Below are 8,798 nucleotides of genomic sequence, written 5' to 3'. Positions count from 1 at the left end.
TCTCCACTATGTTCATTAAGAAATGAATACTTTTTAAATATATATAAATCCGTATGTACGCATTTGAAGATATAACGTACAATTATATTTCCCTAAGTTGAATAAATCTCTTTTCAGAATGGATATTGAACGAAATTGAATGATCAATTAAAAATGCTAAACACCGAATCGCTTACACATGTTACTCCTCGTAAAGGAGCATAGGCTGCGCACCAGCATTCTCCATCCAACCATGTCCCGGGAAATCCTTTCCAGCTCTTTCCAGTTGCCATTCATCCTTTTCATATCTGCTTCCAACTCCCAACGTGTGTTCTTCAGCCTTCCTCTCTTCCGTTTACCTTCAGGATTCCAAGTTAGGGCATGCCTCGTGATGCAGTTAGGCAATTTTTGTAATGTAAAACACATAATTAATACAGATAAATTAATAAGAATAGGAAATAATCGTGAGTTTTTAATCTGTTTGAGTCTTACTGAAAATCATAGTTTTCCAACACTCAACTGATGAGAAACATTATTGATAGTTTAATGAATAATGTTATTTTTTTTGAATACCTGAATACACATTCCATTATTACTAAAAGAATAGAAATATACTAAAATACATAATGCCACCTAAAATGAAATTGTCTTTCTTTGATGTTCAGGCTTTTACTAACAGTCTTTTCTTTTTAAAAAAATGATGTATTGCCTTTTAAATATTTAAATCTAAGTGTAGAATAAAAAAGAACAAGAAATGTTATGAAACTTAGCCGATTTTCTTTAACTTGGATGTGAGTGTTGTTGGTACTGATTTATATAAACCAATAAAAAAGAGCTTAAATGTGTTTTTCCAAAGGTCATATTCTAACATGTATTTATCGAATAACGATAAATAATACTTAATCTATAGAAAAAGTATATATTACTATTGTTATACTTATTCATTATAAATTACATTTTTTAACTTTTGTCTTAAAATAATTCAACTTACATTTCAGTTTACGATGTTGCTGGTTTATCCTATTGTAGTGAACAGGAACACGAATGAGGATAATCGAATATATTTGAGCACAGAGTTACAGAATATCTCACAAAAATCTGACAACCTTATAGTAAAAAGTTAATTTGCAAACTATCAATCAATTGTCTCAATCTTGACCATTCCTTCTGCAAATATCAGTCCATAGTCTCCGATTATTATTGTTCATGCATTTTTATAGTAATTGAGTCCCGTTCCCGTTCTCTTCTTATCGATCTTCTACTGAAATGCATTCAATGGTCGACCATCATTATATACTACTTGTGTGGATATAAGTAGCCCACATCACACTATGATAGTTTTCGTTATGGGTCAACACTAGTTAGGTTATTGTAAATTGGAAACTATCGAAATACCATAGTTTGTGATTTAATAAATTGACCACAACAAATTGAAAACTGCTGCAATGATAAAATTTCAATCTATAAAGACAGTGAGTAGGATTTCAGCTTTATGACATTAAACAGTGAGTTATTAGCTAATAGAAATAGAAAAATGTTTCTTGTTACTTTACAGTTGATTTAATCCCCAGATTATCTACTATTCTCATATATACTTTTATGTGAAAGTGAACGAATGGTCTGAATGATTGTGTCGAAATGTTTTCGACTTCAAATAAATTGTTACCTGTTCGAAAGCGATTAAAATAATGAGCTAAATCCGGATAGTTTTCTTTGATGCTTGCTTTTAAGTTGAACATAAAAATATTAGGAGCAATTGTTGGTTTCTATAGTATTTCAATTTAAATCTATCAGAAATTGGAATTACTCAGGTAACAATTAAAAAAACCTAGGTTTTAGGATTCAAAGCGTTATTATACAACGTTTGGTAGCAGTGATCACTTAAAAAGGGAGGATTTATTGCAATACGATAATGAAGTTTATTCACCATTATTCATAGAAGTTTGAAGTAGTTTATTTTATCTCTAGATTGTACAGTTAATAGAGTTCTGGAATTGCAACATCGAGAGTATTGAGAGTATTAGTCCGAAGTTCTGGCCTACAAATAATACTGTTACGCAAGTTATTCTTTCTTTTTAACATGGGTTCTATCCATGAAAATTTTCGAGGTAGCTCAATAAAGTTTTAGTTTGTCTGACATGGTTTAAGCATTATTATCTAATTACATATTATGATTTTCCTATGGACATCATTTTGATCTTTTCTAAATTGTTGTCTGATAGGGCTATAAAGTTTAGGATATGATGCTTACACACGTAATGGTATTTAAAAAAGACTCTGAAAGGTAAAAAAATTAGTCACAAACTGATGTTTTTGTTGTTGTTGTTGTTGGAAATTTCAGTTATTTTTCTACTATTTAACTGTGTCAAGGTATCAAAATAAATTGAAGATCGGAGCTTGTTTTGTTTCCCATGAGATGCTTGTAGATCAATTAGTTTATTTCAAACTGTAAATTACAGAGTTTAACTAAACTATTGTAGGAAAGGTGAGAAAATAATTCTAATAACTTTTAAAAACTCATCAAATGATCAGGTATACAAATGATAAATTAAAAATAAATCATATAGGAAAATTATTTTGACATAATTTCATATTATTATTTTCATAATATATTTTTTGTAACTATGGCAACTATATCAAACTCTTGCAAAATCCAAATAAATCTGGTAATTAACATGATAAAACACTTTTTTTCACATTGGTAACAGATACATAACAAATCTACTTTGTTTAACAAATAAAGTTAATTTGTTTTTCATAACTAGTTATCCAGTTAATTATAAAATAAAGTTTATGAGATTAGTTTACATTATTCATATAGGTTATAAGCTGGATCCATTTCTTAAAAAAAAAGATATATGAATTTTAGGGTTTAGCTACTGTCATAAAATTTTAAAAGTTATCTGTTTCATAATTTTATCGCTTATCAAGAGATATCTGTTTTCCTGATAAATAACCTAGAAATAGCCTAGAAAGATGTAAGAGAGTGAAGTGTACTTCAACTGATTCACTGATCATTATATGTTATTTTATACCTTGGTAATTTACATTTATTAGAAGATCTTTCTTCAGAGGGATTTGAAAATGAAAGATTAAATAATATATATCAGAGGGGGTTTTGTGGAGAATTTAGTATTTTCATAGTTGAAATCATGGGTCAATTGAATATAGCATTATTATAGTAACTTTAAACACCGTAATCCTTTCTGTGTCTATGCATTTGTTAGAGTAGTAAATTTTACCAAAGACTGATAATTTTGTTCATACTGACAGCTTTCATGTAGGTCAAGAGAGAGGAAAATAAGTAGAATTAATTGAAATAGTACATCTTTTCTGAATTTAGTGAATGACTGCTTAGCGAGAATTTTAATCTTACAGGTAAATTACTCTATTACAGACTAGAAACCACCTCAACATTTAGGATTTATTTTCTGGCTTAATGATAGGTTTATGGATTTTATGAATGATTTGTAAAGTGGGTTTAAAGTAGTGTGATTATTTATTCAACATATTCCTAATGATATCAAACAAGTAGATATTAACTATAAACTGAAGACATATGTTTGTCAAGTTAGTAAATGTTTTGTGTTAAATCATTAATTGAACTACCGAAGCACAAGTTACCCAAATGGGATGTAACTGGACAACGTTTTGATTTGAAGGAACTATCATTTACACCTTCTAGATGAAATTAATAACTTGAATTAGTGAACATACTTTGTCAGCTCTTGTTTTTACCGATTAGCTGAACAATCTAGTATTGTTGCTGAAGCTCACAAAATAAAGTGATTTATGCTACTGAAATTATCAAACATCATCAAAAATACAATTTTCAAGTAAAAAATGCCAATCTTTTCTAAATCAAAATACTTGAAAAGTAGTCACAAACATATAAGAAAAGTCAATTTAAATACCAGTTTCAACGTGCCTAATCATTCATTGGTAAAGCAATAAGGTTAAATTGATGTTTTTACCTTCGGGTCAAGTTTCGACAGGTGATAATGAAATTATGTTCTGTTTGACTATCTCCTGACTGCATCATTTTCTAGATTTTTACTAAAATATTCCATCTTATTGATCTGTACACGTCGTGTGATTGGAATAGCGGTTTTTATGATCAAGAAATACAATGACATCCGAAGGTTAATGTACAAATTTATATCTTCGTTTCAGCTGATTCAAACTACTTGAATTCTACTATTTAAGAGTATATTAGTCTAAATAGTACAATGTGAAATAATTTCAGAACAAACTCATGCTCATGAGTTAAAGTAGAAATGTATTCACATTTTATTTGATTGGCCTTCGTAATTTGATCTAATGATAACCCCTGCTCCTCCCTTGGTCAACCACAAGGCCAATTAATCAATAGTAATCTTGGCTGTTGAATGACCTAATTTGACTATTGTGCTTACAACCTTTCACCAGTCAGTCAGTCACAACGTAGAACTTCGTACGTACGTACATCAGTTCGAGTTGCCATACCACATGAGCACAGAGATTCAGTTGTCGGTTCAAATCCCATAGTGGTAGAAGTAGTAAGAGTGTAAGCATTAATGTGAAAGATTAGGGTTGGAAGATGTTATTGAAGGAGTATAGTCCAATGAAATAGATTTGGAAAGAGAAAAAAGATAGAGACATGAAGAATCCAGAAGATTAGAATTTGGCAGAACACAAAGAGTGGATGCATCTTCGCCACTGCAAACGATTTCGAGCCATGTCATTCAAGGTCTCTAACCATCGATTGCTATCATCTCGCGAATCCCAACCAGGTAGTCTACACCTACCAGCATGGTTCAGTTCAATTGTCAGCGACTTCATGGATTTGTGCCACGTTTTGGTCTGGCCGCCCCTAGCTTTCTTCCAACCTACTCCGGCACCATAAACTAATGCACGTCGGGGCAGTCGGTGGTTGGGCATACGTAACACATGTCCCAGTCATCTCAACTGGTGAAGTTTACTTCATCAATCGATTTGCCATCCTTACCTAGTACCCGTTTCCTAACAACTGCATTACTTACTCGGTGGTCTCAGGATATACGAGCAGTGATTCGAAGACACCTATGATAGAATACTAGTAGCCTACAATATCCTCTACTCTTGCCGGCCATGTTTCACTGCCATAAAGTAGGACGGAACGAAGTGCCGCACAATTTGGACGTTAAAAGTTCCTACATGTAGTTTAGAGCGTGGTTTCAGGAGACCAGGAATAACGTTCCGTGTACTCGAATCGTTTGTCCTAGCGGTGCGAGGTGATAAAGGGACGTGAGAAGGATTAGTCGTGGAGATAAGAGAGTTATTAGGCAGTGTAGAAAGGATTTGAATGTGACCAACTTGGTCTCGTGTGCAGTTACGAGTATGAGGGCTAATATTACTTCCCGGCTGCCCACACCATGGAAGGGTATTTCTTCAGGGACCCGAAAAAGAAGTTGGATTAGTGTTGGTCTTAACGAGCTGGGAGCGTGACCGCAGAGTTCAAGGGATAACTGCTTGAGGCCGGTCACGCACGACCTTTTTTTGGGGGATTTTTGACGTGTTAGCTCCGTTCTTCAAAGGACCTTACCGCCGGAGACGGAAATCCGTGGGATAAGGCGAGGTGTACATTTTTAGGGTCGACCTTTTCTAACCCAACCCCTCCTTGTGGTAAGGCAGCATGGCTGTTATGCTGGTCGTCTGAAGGAAACACCTTACTGCCGTCACACCTCTGTACAGTCGGCAGTACGACTTCGCCTTCTGACCTTGGGATTGCTGCTTTTAGTCTTACTGCTCTTCAACCGACCTGTCTGGCATGGTAGGACCTCGAGGAACGATTGTTCGAGCCAGTATTGCTCGATTGCTTCATCACGATAGGCAAGCCCGATCGCCACGTCAAGGTAGCAGCAACGGTCGGGTACAACCTTTCATAGTCAAATGTAATTGTCTCCCTTATCTTTATTCACAAATCTTGTATTATTATCATTGGTTAAACATCTTTATTAATCTCCCCTATACATGATTTATTCATCCCTCCTTATTACGAATTAACAATTTTTCACACAATTTAGTCTTCCATTAAACATTTGATCGAGTTGTAAGTGCACTATCATATCTCTCACCTTATCTGACCCATATTTATTCTGATCACGGATCTTTAATTTTCACTTTACATATATACAGATTCAAGTTAACATTCTGTATGAGTCATATCAACGTTAATAATTTTATTCTATTTGGTTTGACAATCCTAAATTTACATGCTTTAAACGATGTACTTTGCCTTTAACCTGGCCATGTTTTCGGATTATTAATTTGGATATATAATTGTAGAGCCTGAAGAGAATTTATCGAAAAGAATATTCTTCGTTCAAATATTAGTCTTTTAATATGATGGGGATCTTTAAACGATATCGTGATTTATTTTGTGTCTTTAAGTTGAATGATAATATAGATTCATCTGATAAAATTTTTAATTACTTGGTTTTTATTTTGGAAAACATTTTGCTTTACACAAAGGGAAATTAAACTTTCATTACAGACTTACTTATTTCTATCGTGTCTTTGCTGACAATACTGTCATTCTCGCATGTGAACGTTTTCACTGTAAATGTTAATTCTTATTTAAGAAAAAAATATGATTAGACCACCAAGACGGTATGTACATCTGTTTCCATTCAGTGACATCAAATAAATTAAATATTAAATTTTAAAGTGATTCGAAACCACAACTATCGATTGAGATTACGTAATAATTATTATGACTTTTATGTTTTCTCACTTGATAATTGGATTCTCGAATCACTTTATGATGCAATCTTTTCTATCCTTCTATAAACATATATTTACCCTACAAATATAAATACAAATGTCAATACGGGGTTGTAGAGATTGTTGAGTTTTGATTGAGAACATGAATCGATCAATGTTAGACTACCATTGAAAACTAGGCAGCACTGGATGGCCGTTTCGTCCTAATATTCGACAAATATTAAATTTGTTAATTTTATCGTATACATATATATAATATTAAATTCTTCATCACGTCAATAAACTAGGTTGAAATAGCGATCTTACTCTTCTTCTCTAACTATAATCCTTTCACTAAAATTTTAATTAGAAATTAACCGAACCTAATAAATTAATTTTTTTTTTGTCACAATACTCAAATAGATTCTTTTTACTTTACTTTTACCTTAACGTTTTAATCAACTAAGGGGATTTTTCAGTCTTTAATATTTTCTAGGATAAGAAATATTGAATCTGTTCAATAGTAGTTATACTATATTCTATCTTGTCCAATGAAACAAAACCAAAAAAGAATAAAATTGAACATTTTCAGTAAATTAACTAACTGACCTGAATAAACAAATATGATCAATTTTTTTTGTTTTATTTATTTATTTTATAATAAATGATTTATTGTCCTGTAGAAATTTTATTCTAACATTGATTGAATGAATGAGATGAAAAAAAAACGACGAACAAAACAAAACAAACGTGTGTCAGTATCATTTGGTGTATATTATATTTTGGTTATTTCAATGGTTATTTAGAATTCTTTGTTTATTTTTCCTGTTTAACTTCGTTCCTCTTTTTTTTTTTAAATTATGAACTGGTTCAGGTTTCAAAAAACCTTTATAATGGTAGAAAATGTTTTAGTTATAACACATGACTTTTAATGTAGTAAAAAAGAAGTATGCTAAAAAAAAGTGATAATTGTTCCTACATTCGATCTGTGTATATTTGATTTTGAAGTATAGTAAGTGGATTATTAAAAATTTTAAAGGTACCAATCAAATATTTTCTACTCATTAAGTTTGACTTTACACTAGGGAATACTGCACTTTTAATTACTTATCTGAGATTTTAATATTTGAGATCATGAGTCAATTGAGACTAGACCCCCATGAAAAACTTGGAAGTACTGGGAGATTCTTGATATTTTTGAATAAACTGACTATTGAAATAATCCAAAAAAAACAACTGTACAAAGTAGAATTGAATTGTTAATAATTTTAACCAATTTTTATTGCTAGTAAGATCATTGTAATCTTGTTCTTTAAAAAAAAATTAACAGATGATACAGTTGTGCTTTCCACATGTACTTCAAAATAAGAGTCATAAGTTTAGGTAGGCGTAGCACAGAGGCAGCGAGCAAAGAATGAATAAGTAGTATTCAGATCATTTTGGATACATGTCATCTGCTGACTACATGCCACTTCACGCTTACACTACAAACAAGTTTGCTGTTGACTCCCGTATACGGGTTACAGCATAGTTTATGGTCATTTGCCCTGGTTTTCACTAGTCCTAATGGGCTTTCCTGGTGGTAATTCACTTAAGTACCTAAAGAGGAATTCTTTCTCCAGTTCATATAATGCGCCTCTTCCTGACAATTTATATTCAAGATACAGTCGAGAATTAGCCTAGTCTCTACCTAGCCGCTCATATTAGTTCGTGAAACAGGGTTGAATTGTCTCCGTGGTATCACGCAGAGGAGTGTGTCGGACTGCACTCCTTAAAACAGCATTTAGTATTATTAAATTAAGTTGTCTTAGTGTTTTACTAGAAAGAAGATGTTTAAGTAGCGGTCTAGGTATAATTTCATGGCAGTGGAATTTCACTGCTTACTTTCATTAGAGTTTTTTAGTTTACATTGTTTATTCAGAGATAAAGTTTGTTTTTATTTATTAATGTACTTCAGTTTCTTTGTGTACTGTTTGTCTTCTCTTACCTAAACAATCTTTATCCAAAATCGAAATAATACATTCATATACGGTCAAGAAAAGCTTATTTAAGCTTGACTATCAGATACTAGCTCAGAAAAAAGCTGAAAGCTATCT

The sequence above is a fragment of the Schistosoma mansoni genome, chromosome 4 (assembly GCF_000237925.1).
Source record: "Schistosoma mansoni strain Puerto Rico chromosome 4, complete genome".
Lineage (NCBI taxonomy): Eukaryota > Metazoa > Platyhelminthes > Trematoda > Strigeidida > Schistosomatidae > Schistosoma > Schistosoma mansoni.
The sequence above is the reverse complement of the archived record's forward strand: the minus strand, read 5'-3'. Positions refer to the sequence as shown.